The 17,710-nt window shown below is 47.3% G+C and overlaps 1 pseudogene; it reads left to right on the forward strand.

Annotated features, from left to right (window-relative positions):
* The first annotated feature begins 904 nt into the window (after nt 1-904).
* LOC123057013 (2,3-bisphosphoglycerate-independent phosphoglycerate mutase-like) overlaps nt 905-17,710 on the forward strand; it is a 78,797-nt pseudogene continuing 61,991 nt past the window's right edge.

Raw genomic sequence — 17,710 nt, forward strand, 5'->3', positions numbered from 1 at the left:
CAGAAGGAGGTCCACAAATATTAAACATAGTAGTAATAATTATACTGTTAACGGTCAAGTTCAAAAGATTATTGTATATGTAAAACATGGTAAAGTTTTGACTCTACAAGGTTCTATTTGTATGTCCATATAATAATATAATAAGAACCACTATCAAGATGTTAGTTAGAAATTATTGTTTAGAAACTTCTAACATGATATTTTAATGAAACTAAAATATAGACAACATCTGCGCATACGTACAAGTATGCACTATATTATTTATGGAATTGACACAAAATATTGTTGAAAGATATTTTTTTTGTTACACCATTTAAATTAAGTTTACCGTAAATAAAAGGATTAGTGAAATACACTACTATTGCTGATAAATAACAATGATTAATTATACCAACTAAATTATGTGGTTGGCATACTCAATTTTTTTATGTGGTTGACTATACCAACTCAAATAAAAGTTATAGTCTATAAATTGTATCATGACATAAAATAACTTTAAATAAGTATAAATTTTTGGTATAAAACTATGGCGGAGGTGGCCAAGGATGGCCACTGATTAGGCATCTAGATTCGTGTGTTTTTCTGTTCGATTAGGCATGTAGATTGGATAGCTGAATGTATGTATGTTTTGTGGTACCTCTTTTAATGTGATTCGGATTATGTGTGGTACCTTGTCGTTACAAGTCCTTGTATTTATTTATGATTGTCCCATGTCTTGTATTGTCCCTTTGTCCTTGTTGTTATAAGTCCTTGGATTGTCCCTTGTCTTTGTTGTTGTAATTCCTTGTGTTGTCCTTATATTGTCCCTTGTCCTTGTTGTTGTAATTCCTTATGTTGTCCTTATATCGTCCCTTGTCCTTGTATTGTATTTGTGATTCTTTTGTCTTTATTTAGGATCACTTCAATGGCTAAGGAGACTCGCCAGAGGTTCTACAAAGCTTTTCTTCGTTCCACCCCGTTCATGGCATCAGTCACCACGTATTCAACTGTCATTTCGGCAGTTGGATACTTGGTCATTGAGACACTTGAGGATGGAGTGAACAGGAAGCTGGTTGAGCAGGATAACACCCTCGCCGTGAAGCTTGAAGCGGAGAAGGTGAAGCGTGAGGGTTTTCAGAGCATGGAGCAGAGGCGACCTCTCCTCAAGATACCCCAAGCCTCCAAGACTTTACTCCATGCTTGTGGGAGTGATACTAAATCCTCATTACTATCTTCAGACCTATGTTCTGTTAAAGTTTAAGTCTAAAGACCTTTCATCATATCTATTCATGATTTGAGCCATCATGTTCTTGTAAGGATTATTGCTACCTGCTATGGAATTGGTTACCTAGTAGTAACAGATGTTTTTGAATATTGCTTTCGTTTCTGACTGGTTTTACTTTCTGAATTGCTTTCCATTCATTTCTATACAGTAAGTATATGTTTATTCCCCTATTTGTATCACTTCAGCTAAGCATATAATATGTTGCTACATGCAAATTTGGTCCATACATGGTCCTCCCAGCAGAAGTCCCTCCAGAGTACCCCTTCCTTCACGCCACAACAATCAACCAGTCGGTTTGAGTCTATGGATCGGGTAGATAAATATGATCTGAGGAGGTTGTGGTAGTAGCTCTCCACGGCAAACAGATGATTTGAGGTTGTGGTAGTAGCTCTCCACAACAAACAGTGCATCTGTTTTGTGTATCCTGACGCTTTGTTGTGGTAGTCGCACGATGTCAAAGCGGGAACGGAAAAAAACACAAGGTCATCTCCAGCTCGTGCACACCATCCTACTCCTGCTAGTGTTGCGGCTAACCTCATTGGAAGGGACGTGTCTTGTGCCATCCGATCTAATCAACAGTCATTATGCGAGCTCTTAGAGAAACTCCAACGCGCCGACCATTTCATCCACGCGTGTTCGTTTGGGTCGACGCGGGCAGAAAAGTCGACCAACGCGCCGACCCAAACGAACGTGTATCCGCTTTTCGTCCGCCTGTCGATCCATTCCCGGCCCATATTTTAGCCGGATTTGCGTCGGCTCGGACACGAGACGGACGCGCACGCGCCCGCCTACTCCTTCCCTAGCCCGCTGGTCGGTGGCACATTAGCCATCCTCTTCCATTCCAATAGCAAACTCTCGCCCGCCTCCTTCATTGTCGACGTTGCCGCCCATTTTTCTGGTGCCTGTGCCAGCTGCCGGTGCCACAACATCCCCCTGCAACACCGCCACCTCCCACGCCGCCCACCACCGTCGTCTTGCCGCCGGGGAACCGAAAGCTTCCTACCTCCACTCCCCCGGCACAGCCACGATCGTGACCAAGAAGCCGCCTCGCCGCCCCGGCCAGATCCTTCGTCTTGACACCGGCATGCTCGTCGGACGCCGCCAGGGCAGCTAGCTAGTCCGAGGGCAGCGTGATTCCCTTCGCCGGCCGTCTCCTTCGTCGACGCCCGCAAGCTGTTCGACAGTTTGCCAAGGTACAAAATGGACTTCGCCGACGAGTTCTTTTTTCACAATTTCTTTTGCGACTCCGACGATTCCTCGTCTGATGAGGAGGAGGAGATCTTGGCTGTCGTGTTGGTCCATCACCACCTCAATAGCCAGCGGCCGTTGTTCTGTGGGTCCAATCCGGGGCATCTTCCGGCATTGAATCGCAACTGAGAGAGCGGGCATTTTCTTCTTTAAAAGGACTACTTTGACACAACGAACCCGTTGTTCAAACATCAGAAATTCCGCCACCGTTTCCGTATGAGTAGGCATCTTTTCAACCGTATTACAGAGGGGATGGTCGGCTACGATGACTATTTCAAGTGCAAAGAGGATGCCGTTGGAAAGATTGGCTTCTCCTCTTATCATAAATGCACTGCAGCCATCTGAATGCTTGCGTACAGAGTGCCCAATGATCTCATTGATGAGTACGTCCGTATGAGCGAGTCTACATGCCTAGACTCCCTGTATAAGTTCTGCAAGGCTGTTATTACTGTGTTTGGATCTGAGTACTTGAGAGAGCTGACTCCTGAAGATACAACCCATTTGTTGACGATGAATGCCAGCAGGGGCTTCCCAGGGATGCTTGACAACATAGACTGCATGCACTGGGAGTGAAAGAACTGCCCTTCTACTTGGCAAGGGCAATATAAGAGCCATGTCAGGGCTTGCGCTGTCATACTTGAGGCTGTGGCATCTCAAGATCTCTGAATCTGGCACTCTTTTTTTGGCATGACCGGATCAAACAATAATATCAATGTGCTTCAGCGCTCGACGGTGTTTGCTAGGCTTGCCTAAGGCAACAGCCCACCGGTTATGTAACATCTTAAATATTCAATTTGGAATGTTATACATAGGTCATCAATGCATATCATATTTTATTGCATTTTGTTTTGCGATCCTAGAAAAATCCTAAGCAACTCAAGGACCCATGGAGAGAGTTGGGGATTTCACTATTTTTCATATTTGATTTTTTTTCAAATATTGAAAAGAGGATCATTTTAGTTTTATTATTTTTCTCTCCAAAAATGTTTCATAATAAAAATATATAGGAGGAGATAATGCGACTTCTCGGAACTAAATGAAATATTGGAGGAAAATGTTAAAATCAAATAAATAATTTTATTCGGATTTTATTGCTATTTTATTTGAATTAGAAAAATATGCATTTTCCAAAAATGCATTCTTAGACCAAATAATGTTCACTTTGTTCAAAATATTATTAGAGGACCGTGAAAATTTATTTCAGGATTTTTGGACTTCGTTTGGTATTTTTTTATTTATTTTACTCCGTCCGTTTTAAAAAAAACACGCACCGACCTAGCGGGCCGTGCCCGACCTGGACACTACCGCGCCAGGCCTTTATAAGGCGAGGCCGAGGCCGCCTAAGCCCACCCAGCAGCCCCGCCGCCCCAAACCCTAGCGCCGCTCGCTACCCGCGCCGCTGCTGTCGCCGCCGATGCTGCTGCCGTCGCCGTCCGCCGTCGCCGTTCGCCGCCGGAGTACGTTGCCGCCGTTTTTTTGCCGGTTTTCGTCGTCTTTATTTCGGTAAAAACCTAGATCGGTTTTTTTAGATCGGGTTTTATTTCGGTTTTATTCGGTTTAGTTTATTCAACGAACGTTCGTTCGTTAGATCTGTTAGTGAACGATTTTCGTTAGATTGGTTCCGTTAGCGGACGTTCACGCTGTAATTTTTTATTTTTCTTTTCTTTTTCGGCCAGGGTCCTATCCACGAATATTTTTATCGCAGATTAGCCCTTGATCTTCGAACCCTCGTAACTTTTCAACGGTTTGTCCAAATCCAGTGAAATCAACGCCAAAATATTCATGTCGAGCCCCTCTTTCTGTTTAATCAACTTGAACAAGGTTTTGATAATTTAAAATTTTGGTTTCAAGAAGATTTGTTTTCGAAGTTCTTTTGACCGTACTTTCAGTTCCGTAGCTCCGATCCGATTGATTTATTTTTGCAGATTGAATCTCTTTAGTTGAGTTTTCAGATTCGATCTTCTTATTTGAGTTTTACCCGTGCATCCTTGCTTGATTGCTTATTTATGCTATTGTTTGTTTGCGATAGAATTTCCGAAGTGCGAAGCGTGCTACTACGAGTCTCTAGGGTTTGCAGATCGTCAGCAAGGCAAGTAACGCATTGATCATACTCCTTTCATATCTAGTTTTTATGCATTAGTTACAACCCTCAAACATTGCATGGTTAGGAGTCGATAACATGTGGGTATTGGGAAGTAGATGATGAGGTAGAACTTATTACCTATTTTATTCCCAACCCCTTGGGAGTTACTCTACGTTAAGCTTATATTGTTATGCTATGCTCGTAGACGTTAATTGGGTTTGAGTGTATCCATGACAGATGTGAGATTGTTAATTAATGGTTCAACTTAAGGTGGCAACTCTAATACACATCTGGGTGGATTGTTGGTTTGGGCACCTGTGGTTATACCAGTGTTGTCCTAGGAGATCCCGAGGTTATACCGTGTGATCCTCCTATGGTCCGCCACCCAGGCTCAAAGGTATCATAAAATTATTCATGCTAGAAACTTTCGTGTGCAACCACAAGCTATTATGGGCTCTAGCATAGTTGAGTAGGTTGCATGACCTCTTCAAGTGGTAGGCTAGCAGATGTAGGGGATGTATGTTGGTACTGTCTACCCGGGGTTAGAGTTAATGCTTCTGAAAGACTGTGTCTTGGTGTAGGATCGAAAGTATGTCTAGAGGGGGGTAATTAGACTACTTGACCAAATAAAAACTTAACCTTTTCCCAATTTTAGTTCTTGGCAGATTTTAGCTAATTTATGACAAGTCAAGCAATCATCACATGATTCAAGCAAGCATGCAAAGAGTATATAGGCAGCGGAAAGTAAAGCATGCAACTTGCAAGAATGTAAAGGGAAGGGTTTGGAGAATTCAAACGCAATTGGAGACACCGATGTTTTTCCCGTGGTTCGGATAGGTGGTGCTATCCTACATCCACGTTGATGGAGACTTCAACCCACGAAGGGTAACGGTTGCGCGAGTCCACACATGGCTCCACCCAAGGGTAACGGTTGCGCGAGTCCACACATGGCTCCACCCACGAAGGGTCCATGAAGAAGCAACCACCCACAAAGGGTCCACGAAGAAGCAACCTTGTCTATCCCACCATGGCCATCGCCCACACAGGACTTGCCTCACTAGCGATAGATCTTCACGAAGTAGGCGATCTCCTTGCCCTTACAAACTCCTTGGTTCAACTCCACAATCTTGTCGGAGGCTCCCAAGTGACACCTAGCCAATCTAGGAGACACCACTCTCCAAGAAGTAACAAATGGTGTGTAGGTAATGAACTCCTTGCTCTTGTGCTTCAAATAATAGTCTCCCCAACACTCAACTCTCTCTCATAGGATTTGGATTTAGTGGAAAGAAGATTTGAGTGGAAAGCAACTTGGGAAGGCTAGAGATCAAGATTCATATGGTAGGAATGGAATATCTTGGTCTCAACACATGATTAGGTGGTTCTCTCTCAGAACATATGAGTTGGAATGGTGTGTGTGTTCTGATGGCTCTCTCCTCGAATGAGAAGGAGGTGGAGGGGTATATATAGCCTCCACACAAAATCCAACCGTTATACAGTTTTCCAATCTCGGTGGGACCGAATCAATAAACTCGATCGGACCGAAAATGTAAACCTAGTGACCGTTAGAGATTTTCGGTGGGACTGACATGCAACTCGGTAGGACTGATATGGTTAGGGTTTGGGCATAACGTAATCTCGGTGAGACCGATTACACAAACTCGGTGTGACGGACACATGCCGGCCAGCCTAAGTGTTCCAGAGCAGTAGCAAGCTACCATGGCTCAGTGGTAACACTAGGAGACATTTCCCGGTAAGAGAGGCTACTAAAGATAAACAACTAGATAGTCAGATCCCACACATACCAAGCATTTCAATAACATACACACAGTATGCTCGATATGTGCAAATACAACATGGCATCACAACATGACTCTACGACACAAGTACTTTATTTAAGGCTTAGGGAGCCATACATAATCATACACACAGGTACGGGTCACACGACCCAGCATTCAAGTCATACAGTCATACAAACCAGCAGCGGAAGTAACTTGTCTGAGTACAGACAACTAGTAGAATAAAAGAGGCTTGGAAAGCCTAGCTATACTACATGGTCCTTCACAAGCTCAGGATCACCACCTGGGCCTTAGCCTACTCATTGATGTCAACGTCTACGTAGAACCCATCAGAAGGGGTTGCAGCGTCTTCTGTAGAAATGTAAATTATAGCAACATGAGTACAAAGGTACTCAGCAAGACTTACATCAGATCCTACATACATGCATATTATCAAGAAGGGTTGGTGGAGTTATTGCAGCAAGCCAGCTTTGACTCTTGGCTAGGCTAACCTACGAGACTCCAGCTTGAAATGGTTTTGCGCACACGAGTCCACTATTCTCCACTTCAATACACTACCGAGGATCCACCTCCGTCTTCCCACGGAAGAGCCATCCTCGGCACTCACACTTATCTTGAGGCTTTTAGTAGTTTCCATTTACTTGTCTATGAACTGTATAGGCAACCAAGTAGTCCTTTACCGTGGACGCGGCTATTCGAATAGATCATGGTAACCCTGCAGGGGTGTACTTCTTCATACATGTTTCCACCACTTAGCGTCTGCACACGACATGTGCTCGGCAGACTTCAAGCGAAAGCTGACGTGGGTGTAGACCACGACCTACCTAAACACTTAAGCCTCTAGTCCAGGTTTATCGCCTATCCAGGTTCCATCCGCAGGGAGTCCGGCCGAGGTTTCCCATACGGCCCCGAACGATGTGAACAGGGTTCCCGAGATACCTAACGGGTATTCGGTACACCCGGCCACGTACCTACCGCATCACAGCCCACCCCTACGGTCAGCACTGTCCACGGCCTCCAGTAGGCTAAAAACACCAGAAACTACTTGCAACTCCTGGACAGAGAGCTAGGGTGAATAAGAAGTCGAGCGGGGTCATATTTCAGGGCCCAATGCATGGTAGTAGCTGTATCTTAAATCACACATACAGATCTCAGTGCTTAAGGTCGGCTTCAATGAAACAACCCACCATGTACTCCTACATGGCCTCTCATCGATACCTTTACCAAATCGTGTTCACCACACCACTCTCATTACCGACATAATCATTTCACTCTAGCCCATCACCCAGATGAACCAGACCTGACCGACTCTAAGCATAGCAGGCATAGAAAGGTAGGAACAACACATACATATGGCTCAATCAACTCCAACACATGCTAGTGGGTTTCATCTAGTTACTGTGGCAATGACAGGTCATGCAGAGGAAGTGGGTTCAACTACCGTAGCACACAGCAGTTTGAAACGCGTTGTCTTAATGCAGTAAAAGAGAGCAGGAGCGAGAACATGGGATTGTATCGATATGATCAAATGGTTGGTTGCTTGCCTGATGGTTCGATGCACTGATACGGTTCTTCGTTAGGGTAATCACGGTACTCCTCGGAGGCAGAACCTGCCGCAAGAACACCGATACACAACCATCACCAAACAATGTGCAACAATATGATGCATGCATGAAACATGGCAATATGAGTGTATTGGGCTAATGCAACTAAGACCAGAAGGGTTTGTACCAATTTGAATCAAAGATTCAAATTTCAAACTCAAACATGGCCTTTTAAAGTGCTTTTCCTTGTTCTGCATTAAACATCAGGTTAACTTGTTTAATCATGCATGAAAATAGTACAGATGGATAGATTGGATTTTTCTGATCATTTTTCATATATAATTTGTCTGATTTGGAGTTACAGAATAAAAGTTATGAATTTTTGAAGTTTAAACTATATTCTGGAATTTCCTATATTAGATTAATTCCAGAAAATCAATTATTGCGTCAGCCTGACGTCAGTGTGACGTCAGCAGGTCAACGGAACACGTCCGGGTCAAACCTGACAGTGGGTCCCGCGTGTCAGTGTGATTAGATTAATTAAAGTTTAACTAAAACTAAACCTGTTTAATTAACAGGGCTGGGCCCCACCTGTCATAGATTCAGGGGAGTCAACCAGGGCCCACCCGTGGTCAAACCTGGGTCGGCTGCACCAGCGTTTAGCCGCCGGCGAGCCCGACGCGGCGGCGGAAGTGGTTTTTGCCGTTTCGGCCACCAAATGGGTCGCGGAGACCACCGGAGTGGAGCTGAGGACGAGCCGCAGCTCTTGGTGGAGTCCGTTGGGGTCGGGGTGGCCGGAGTTGGCGCCGGCGACGACTTTGGCGGCCACCGGGGTTCGGCCGAAGACGAACTTGACGCTAGAGGGGTCAGTGAGGCTCGGGGAGTGGCTAGCTAGGTGCTAAGTGACACGGTGAGTATGATGGACACCGTGGAGTGGCCGGAGGATGACCGGGAGCACGTTGGCGACGAGCTCCATGGCGGTGGGTGCGGTTGAGCTCCGGGAGGTCGCTACACGGCTCGGGAGCAAGAACGGAAGGGAGGGGGAGATGGCTAAGCTCACAGTGAGTGCGACGAAGCCCTTGGTGTGGCCGGAGATGGACCGGAGCGACGACGGCGTTGAAGGGGATCTCCGGCGACGGCGGTTCGGGCGAGGTCGTTGCGGTGGACTCGGGCGTTGCGAGCGCTCGGGGGTGAGTTGTCACACCCTAGCTATTCATTCATTAGAGTGTTGCATCATGTTTATTCCTTCACCAGAAACCTGAAATGGGGATGACAGAACCCCCAGTCCCCTCTGAAACCAACTAGGGTTTACTAAAAACTTTTTCAATGAACCTGAAATGCCCTTCTAAAATGCCCATCATTTTTGTCTTGGTTCAGAACCTCTGCCAAAAGTGGTGCACATTTTCCTAGGCCATCCTAGGGTTTTTGAATTAAATCATAAATATTTGAATTTGGATGTCAGGACCCCGACTCAATGCCACATCGATCTAGCATGTAACGCCTCATATCACTTTGCGGCCTCACGCACGGTATCCCCACGGGTGTCGCCTTACCTTTGCCCGGGACCGTTTGCGCATTTTGGCACACGTATATGATGGTGTCGCTAGCATCCATATGATAAAGAGCCCGGGCTGACATGGCTAGTCGTAAACCCAAAGTGGCACTAACTTACAGGGACAGGCATCCATGACCCAGCATCGAACGTGTCGGTCATCAACGAGTGAATCCAGGCTGTAGCACTGGGCTAACAGGACTCCGGTGAACCGGGCTGTAGCGGGCTAGCAGGACTCCGGTATTCATCGCGTGACATTTCCCCGAAGGGACAGACACAGGATCGAAGAAGGACACATGCCGGCCTGCCTAAGTGTTCCGGAGCAGTAGCAAGCTACCAGGGCTCAGTGGAAGCACTAGGAGACATTTCCCGGTAAGAGAGGCTACTAAGAATAAACAACTAGATAGTCAGATCCCACACATAGCAATACACATTACACGTACGCATAACATGCAAGTATGTGCTGTACAACATGGCATCACAGCATAACTCAACAACTCATATAGATAAAGGCTCAGAAGAGCCATCATAGCATTTATTGCAAACAGGGGTCACAAGACCCATCATACAGAGCATACAAGCAACAAGCGGAAGCATTACATGTCTGGGTACAGACATCTACAAATGAAAAAGGCTGAAGAGCCTGACTATCTACAACATCCGATCAAGATCGTAGCTGAGGTACTAGCTACTAGTCGAAGTCCATGAGAACACTAGTAAGACCGAAGTCTCCGCTGCAAAACATAAATGAAGCAACATGAGTACAAAGGTACTCAGCAAGACTTACATCAGATCCTACCATACATGCATTTGTGTCAAGGGGTAATGTGGAGTTTAGTTGCAGCAAGCCAGCTTTGACTCTGTGGCTATCCTGTTCTACGACTACCAGAAACTCTGGAGGTGAGACAACGTACACGAGTCCACTAATCACCATTCAATACACTACTATGGATTCATCCCCGTCTCCCTACGAGAAGGCCATCCATAGCACTCACACTTGTCTTGAGCATTTTAGAGTATCCACTTCAAGTTGTCTATGTACCATGTAAGCATCCAAGAAGTCCATAACCGCGGACCCGGCTATTCGAATAGATCATGTTAACCCTGCAGGGGTGTACTTCTTCACACACGCTCTCGCCACTTACCGCCATGTACACGTCATGTATCTCGGCAACCTTCAAGCGGAAGCCTGGCGAGGGTGTCGGCCACGACCTGACTAACCACACAAGACTCTAGCCCAGGTTTATCGCCTATTCGGGTTCCATCCGCAAGGAGATCCGGCCGGGGTGTCGCTCACGGCCCCAAACGATGTGAGCAGGGTTCCCAAGCCCACCATCCGGGTGCCACTTGGTACACCGTGCCACGTGTGCCTAGTCTGTCCCAAGCCCACCCTGCCGGGTGCCACTTGGTAGAAAAATAGCACTACCTACAAACACCAGAAACTAGTTGCGACTCCTGGACAGAGACCAAGTTGGTTAATAAGTCGAGAGGGGTCGAGTTACCGGAACCCAATGTGTGGTAGTATCGAGTCATTGGACAACATACATAGAACTCAGTGCTTAAGGACGGTTCCAGTGAGACAACCCACCATGTACTCCTACATGGCCTCTCACCGCTACCTTTACCAAATCGTGTTCACACACTTCACTCTCAGCATCAGAACATATCGTGACACTCCAATTCATTCCCAATGAATCAGACCTGACACAACTCTAAGCAATAGCAGGCATAGCATGGTAGGAACACATCAGTGGCTTCAATCAACTCCTACACATGCTAGTGGGTTTCAACTATTTACTGTGGCAATGACAGGTCATGCAGAGGAATGGGTTCAACTACCGCAGCACAAAGTAGCAGATGAATCGTTGTTGTCCTAATGCAATAACTGAGAGCAGGAGCGAGAGAGTAGGGTTTTATCGAAATGAACAAGGGGGTTTGCTTGCCTGGTAAATCAACAGAGGAGGCACTGCTTCACAGACAGGTACTCTGGAACAGCTCCGGAGCAGGACCTATCGAGAAGGAACGGTGCCGGCAATCAATACACAATCATATGCAACAATATGATGCATGAACATGGCATGTAGATGTGATGCTGTTTGAGCTAATGCAACTAGTAATCATTTGGTTTGAAGTCCATTTGAACCAAAGGTTCAAATGCATCTCCAAATTAAGCTCCTATATATGCCATAATGTGTTTTCTCATATTCAGCATGTATAAGTTGGTTTGTCATGCATGAAACTAGTACAGATGGAAAGATTGCATTTTTCTGATAATTTTTCATATATAAATTATTTTAATCTGAGCTACGGTTGAATTGTTATGAATTTTTGAAGTTTAAAACAATTTCTGGAATTTTCTGATTAAATTTAAATCCAGAAATCATATATTGCGTCAGCATTGAGTAAGCATGACGTCAGCAGTCAACTGGGCTGGTGCGGGTCAAACCTGACGTGTGGGGCCCACACGTCAGTGACAGGGGGTTAAACAGGGGGTTAATTTAATCCTAATTAAAAGTTAGTGGCGCTGGGGCCCACTGTCAGCCGCAGGGGGGGTTAATTAAGCGGTGATTAGCACTAAGATAATCACCTGACGGGCCGGGCCCACATGGCGGGGCTCAAGCGACGGGGCTCACCGCCGATGACCTCTGGACGCGGCGGCGTCCGCGGAACAGGCCACGGGGGCGGCGTCGGAGAGCACCGGGGCGTAGCCCGGGCTCTCGCGCATCTGGTGGGGCAGGTGGAAGGAGCGGGGGAGGCCGGAGCTCGCCGGAGCAAAGCTCGCGGCGGCGGCCGGAGCTCGGCTTCAAGCGGGAACTGGCTGCGGGGCACGGGGAGGCCACCTGAGGGGCTCGGCGGCACCCTCGTGGCACTGGGAGCGCGAAGGGATGCTCGGTTTGGGCGGAGGCGGGCCGAGACGGCGACGGCGACATGGACGGCGGCGAGAGGCTTCGGCCGTGGTGGGGAACGGCGCTACGGCGCGGAAACGAGGGGGAGAAGAGAGGGGAACGGTGGCGGAGCTCACCGCGGATCCAACGGCGTCGTCGGCGAGCTCGGGGAAGGCTTGGGGCAGCCGGAGCGACGACGGCGATCTCGTCGGCCGGAGCTTGAAGACGACGGCGATTGCGATGAAGCGGAGCTCGCCCGGGTTGCTTGCTCGGTGAGGAGGGAGAGGGGGTCGCGGCGGAGCTCGGGAACTCTACGGAGGGGCGAGGGGACGGCGGGGAGCGCGTCGGTGGTGAGCTGCGGCGGCGGCAGTGCTTCGGTGAGAGAGAGAGAGAGCAGGGGGGGAGAAGGAGGGCGAGGGAGAGTGCGAGAGAGGTCGGGGTGGCTGCGTGGCGTCGTCCGGCGTTCCAGGGCGACGAGGAGGGCGCCAGGCAAGCAGGGAGACTGGTGGCGTGGCGCGGTGGCGCGCGCGCGCGCCGGGCACGCTCCCCTCCCTCTGTCGAGGACGAAGACGACAGAGGAGGAGGCGGGCTGGGCCGCCTGCTGGCTGGGCCGGCCTGCTGCTGCTGGGCCAGAGGCGCCAGGCAGAAGCCCAGGTAAGGTTTTCCTGTTTTATTTCTTTTTCTAAATTTTCTGACATTTGTTTTGATTTAATAAAATACTAAATCAATTTATTACCTTATGCCAATTTTTGCAGGAGCTAGATATATTATTCCAGAGCTCCTTTATAAATGGCATAATTTTTGGACCATATTTCATATATATAACAATATATATCCAAAGCAAATAATTATCGGATTAATCCAAATGGCCAAAATTAAATATCCATGAGCTCCTAAAAATATTGGTTTGATTTTTATCTCTGTCCAATATTTTCAGAGGGCAACATGAGCATTTTCTTGGACCCTTTTGGAGAAATTTTTATTTGGGTCATTTTCAAAAATGATTCTGAGGGTTCCACCAATCCTCATTTCAAATTTAAATGAGATTTAAACATGATGCACAAATGGCTAGCTAGTCTAGGTCATACCAGACTAGGGATGTGACAACTCGCCCCCACTTGAAAAATCTCGTCCCGAGATTCAGGGGTCGACGGAAAGAAAGCGGGGTACTCCAGTCGAAGACGATCTTCTCGCTCCCAAGTAGCTTCTCTCTCGGAATGATGAGACCACTGAACTTTGAGAAACTTGATGTTCTGACGTCGGGTAACACGCTCTGCTTGATCAAGAATGCGAACCGGGTACTCTCGGTATGTGAGGTTATCTTGGAGATCAAGCGTTTCGTGGTCCACTCCGCGGATAGGATCCGAGAAGCAACGCCTGAGTTGAGAGACGTGGAAGACATCATGAACTCGAGAAAGATGTGGGGGTAGTTCCAATTGGTAGGCAACCTCTCCTCGTTTGGCGAGAATACGAAAAGGACCAATGTAACGAGGAGCCAACTTGCCCTTGATACCGAAACGATGGGTACCCTTCAAGGGAGTAACCCGAAGGTAGGCCTTTTCGCCAACTTCATAAGTCATATCCTTATGATGACGATCATACTGACTCTTTTGACGAGACTGGGCTGTTTTCAAATTCTCACGAATGATGCGAACTTGCTCTTCTGCCTCCTGGATCATGTCCGGTCCAAAGAATTGTCTTTCACCGGTTTCTGACCAGTTCAAAGGTGTTCGACATCTTCGTCCATAGAGAACCTCAAAAGGAGCTTTCTTGAGGCTGGATTGGTAGCTATTGTTATAAGCAAACTCGGCGAAAGGAAGACATTTCTCCCAATCCATACCGAATGAGATAACGCAAGCTCTGAGCATGTCTTCGAGAATTTGATTGACCCGTTCCACCTGACCACTCGACTGAGGGTGGAAAGCGGTACTGAAGGAAAGATGGGTTCCCATGGCAGTTTGGAAACTCTCCCAGAAATGAGAAGTGAAAAGACTGCCACGGTCTGAATTGATCTCTAGTGGAACACCATGAAGTGACACTATTCGAGAAATGTATAAGTCAGCAAGCTGACTAGCAGTGATACTCTCTCGAACAGGAAGGAAGTGAGCCACTTTGGAAAGACGATCAACGACTACGAAGATAGCGTTATTCCCTCTCTTGGTCCTGGGAAAGCCGGTGATGAAGTCCATACCAACTTTATCCCATTTCCATTCAGGAATAGCTAAAGGCTGAAGGGTGCCAGCAGGCCTTTGATGCTCTGCCTTAACGCGACGACAAACGTCACATTTAGCAATGAACTCAGCGATTTCTCTCTTCATCCTAGTCCACCAGAACCTCTGGCGTAGGTCCTGATACATCTTAGTACTACCGGGATGAATCGTGAGAGGAGATTCATGCGCCTCCTTAAGAATCAATTGTCGAAGATGTTGATTCTTGGGAACCACCAAGCGATTCTCAAAGAAAACAACACCACGATCATCCATAGAGAAACATCCACCAACTCCCTTCTTAATGTTTCTCTTAATGCGGGTAACACCCCTATCAACTTCTGGGTCAGAGATGATCTGATCCTCAAGGGTAGGTTTCGCCACCAAGGTAGAAGGAATCCGTGAGGAGCAATGTGAAGATTAAGCTTACAGAATTCCTCATGGAGAAGTGGTTGGCCTTGCTGCAACATGAGATTGTTGCAATAGGATTTACGGCTTAGAGCATCAGCCATGACATTGGCTTTGCCTGGGGTGTAGGTAATCCCTAGATCATAATCTGTGATCAACTCCAACCAACGTCTTTGCCTAAGGTTCAGATCTGGTTGGGTGAAGATATACTTGAGACTCTGGTGATCGGTGTAGATCTCGCAACGTTTACCAAGAAGGTAATGTCGCCAGGTCTTGAGTGCATAGACTACGGCTGCAAGCTCTAGATCATGTGTAGGATAATTATCCTCATGTGGATGCAACTGTCGAGATGCATAGGCAATCACATGACGATCCTGCATAAGAATGCAACCTAGTCCCTGTCGTGAGGCGTCGCAGTAGATAATAAAGTCTTTAGTGAAATCCGGTGGCACAAGTATGGGAGCAGAAGTCAGGCGTCTTTTCAGTTCCTGAAAACTGTACTCACACTGTGGGGACCACTCAAACTTTTTATCTTTCTTGAGAAGTTCCGTGAGGGGTTTGGCTACTTTGGAGAAGTTTTCAACAAAGCGGCGACAATAGCTGGCTAGACCAAGGAAACTCCTAACTTGTTTGACTGTTCCAGGTGGAGTCCAATCGAGAACGGCCTTGACTCTCTCGGGATTGACAGCAATGCCCTTACCAGAGATTACGTGGCCTAGGTAGGTCACTTCTGGCAACCAAAATTCACACTTGGAGAACTTGGCATAAAGGCGGTGCTCTCTGAGTTTTTCTAACACAAGTCTAAGATGTTCGGCATGCTCTTCCTCGTTCTTCGAGTAAATAAGAATATCATCGAGGTAAACCACGACGAACTTATCTAAGTACTCCATGAAGATCGAGTTCATCAAGCGGGAGAATGTAGCTGGAGCGTTAGTTAGACCAAAGGACATGACGGTGTACTCATACTGACCATAACGAGTAACAAAGGCTGTCTTGGGAATGTCCCCGTTTCTGATCTTAATTTGGTGGTATCCTAACCTCAAATCCATCTTGGAGAAGACTGAGGATCCAGCGAGCTGATCATACAGGTCGTTGATCCTGGGGAGCGGATACTTGTTCTTTATCGTGACCAAATTAACGGGACGATAATCTACAACCATCCGGTCCGTACCATCCTTCTTCTTAACAAAGAGGACGGGGCAAGCCCAAGGAGAAGAACTAGGACGGATGAAACCCTTTTGCAAGGACTCATCAAGTTGCTTCTTAAGCTCGGCTAGTTCTAAGGGTGCCATCTTGTAAGGTCTCCTAGAGATTGGAGCTGTTCCTGGGATAAGATCTATGACGAACTCTACATCTCTGTCAGGTGGAACACCTGGCAGTTCCTCTGGAAAGACATCCGGAAAGTCACGGACTACCGGGATATCTTCAAGGTCTGGAAGAGGGCTGGCATTAAGAGAATAGAGCTGACGCTTTGCAACTCTAGTGGAGACAGTGACTATCTTGCCAGATGGGTGTGTAAGCTGAACAGATCTGGTGTAACAATCAATCTTGGCATGATGAGCTGTCATCCAGTCCATACCCAAGATGATGTTAATATCTGAGGACTTGAGGGCTACAAGTGATGCAAGGAATACAAGTCTGTCAACAAGGATTTCGTTACCATGGCTTACACTAGAGGTTTGCCATTTGGATCCAGGAGTTTGGATGACTAGCGGAGTTGGCATATCACAAAATGACATGTTGTGCAAGTTAGCATAGCTCTCGGAAATGAAGGAGTGATATGCTCCAGTATCGAATAGAACTGATGCTGGGTGACAATTGACAAGGAGTGTACCAAGAACGACATCCGGATCATCATGAGCGTCTTTAGCTGAGACGTGATGCACACGTCCACGTTCAGTAGGGGCTGACTTGACACTGATCATCTTGCGTGATGGCTTAACACAGCCAACAGTCTTCTCGGGCTGGGGTGGAGCATAACTAGTCTGAGAGCAGTCACGTGCATAGTGTCCTGGCTTCCCGCATGTGAAGCAAGTCCCTGAGGTTGGACATGGACCCGCACTGACAAACGGTCTACCATTAGGCAAGGGTGGAACATACGACTGAGCTGGGGAAGGCACCACATAGGATGGCCTCGGTGTATATCCGGAAGGAAGAGCGGAGTTTGGAACCCAAATCCGACGCTTCTGGGAACTAGAGGCAGAGGAAGATCCCAAATTACGGGTGTGCTTACGAGACTCCTCGTAAGTGAGCTGAGCTGTCTCTGCATTGATGGCCTTGTTCACAAGGGCTTGGAATGTATCACAATGATGCAGGTGGAGATCACGGCGCAACTTGGGGTTGAGACCCCTTCGGAATCTAGCCTGCTTCTTGGCGTCCATGGACACTTCTTCTGTGGCATAACGGGCGAGGTTCTCGAACTCTCTGCTGTAAGCATCAACAACCATCTTATTCTGGGTGAGACTACAGAACTCTTCTCTCTTGCGATCGATGAGGGCCTGGGGAATGTGATGCTCGCGAAAAGCCTCGGTGAAATCCTTCCAGGTAGGAATCTGGCCAGCTGGAAACAAAGCCTCATAGTTCTGCCACCAAAGACTAGCAGGACCTTCCAGGTGGTATGCGGCATAAGTGACCTTGTCATCTTCAGCTATGTTCGCAGAACGCAGCTTATGAGTGATGCTACGGAGCCAGTCATCTGCATCGAGTGGCTCGATGGAATGATG

This window comes from Triticum aestivum, chromosome 3A, assembly GCF_018294505.1.
Source record: "Triticum aestivum cultivar Chinese Spring chromosome 3A, IWGSC CS RefSeq v2.1, whole genome shotgun sequence".
NCBI classification, from domain to species: Eukaryota; Viridiplantae; Streptophyta; class Magnoliopsida; order Poales; family Poaceae; genus Triticum; species Triticum aestivum.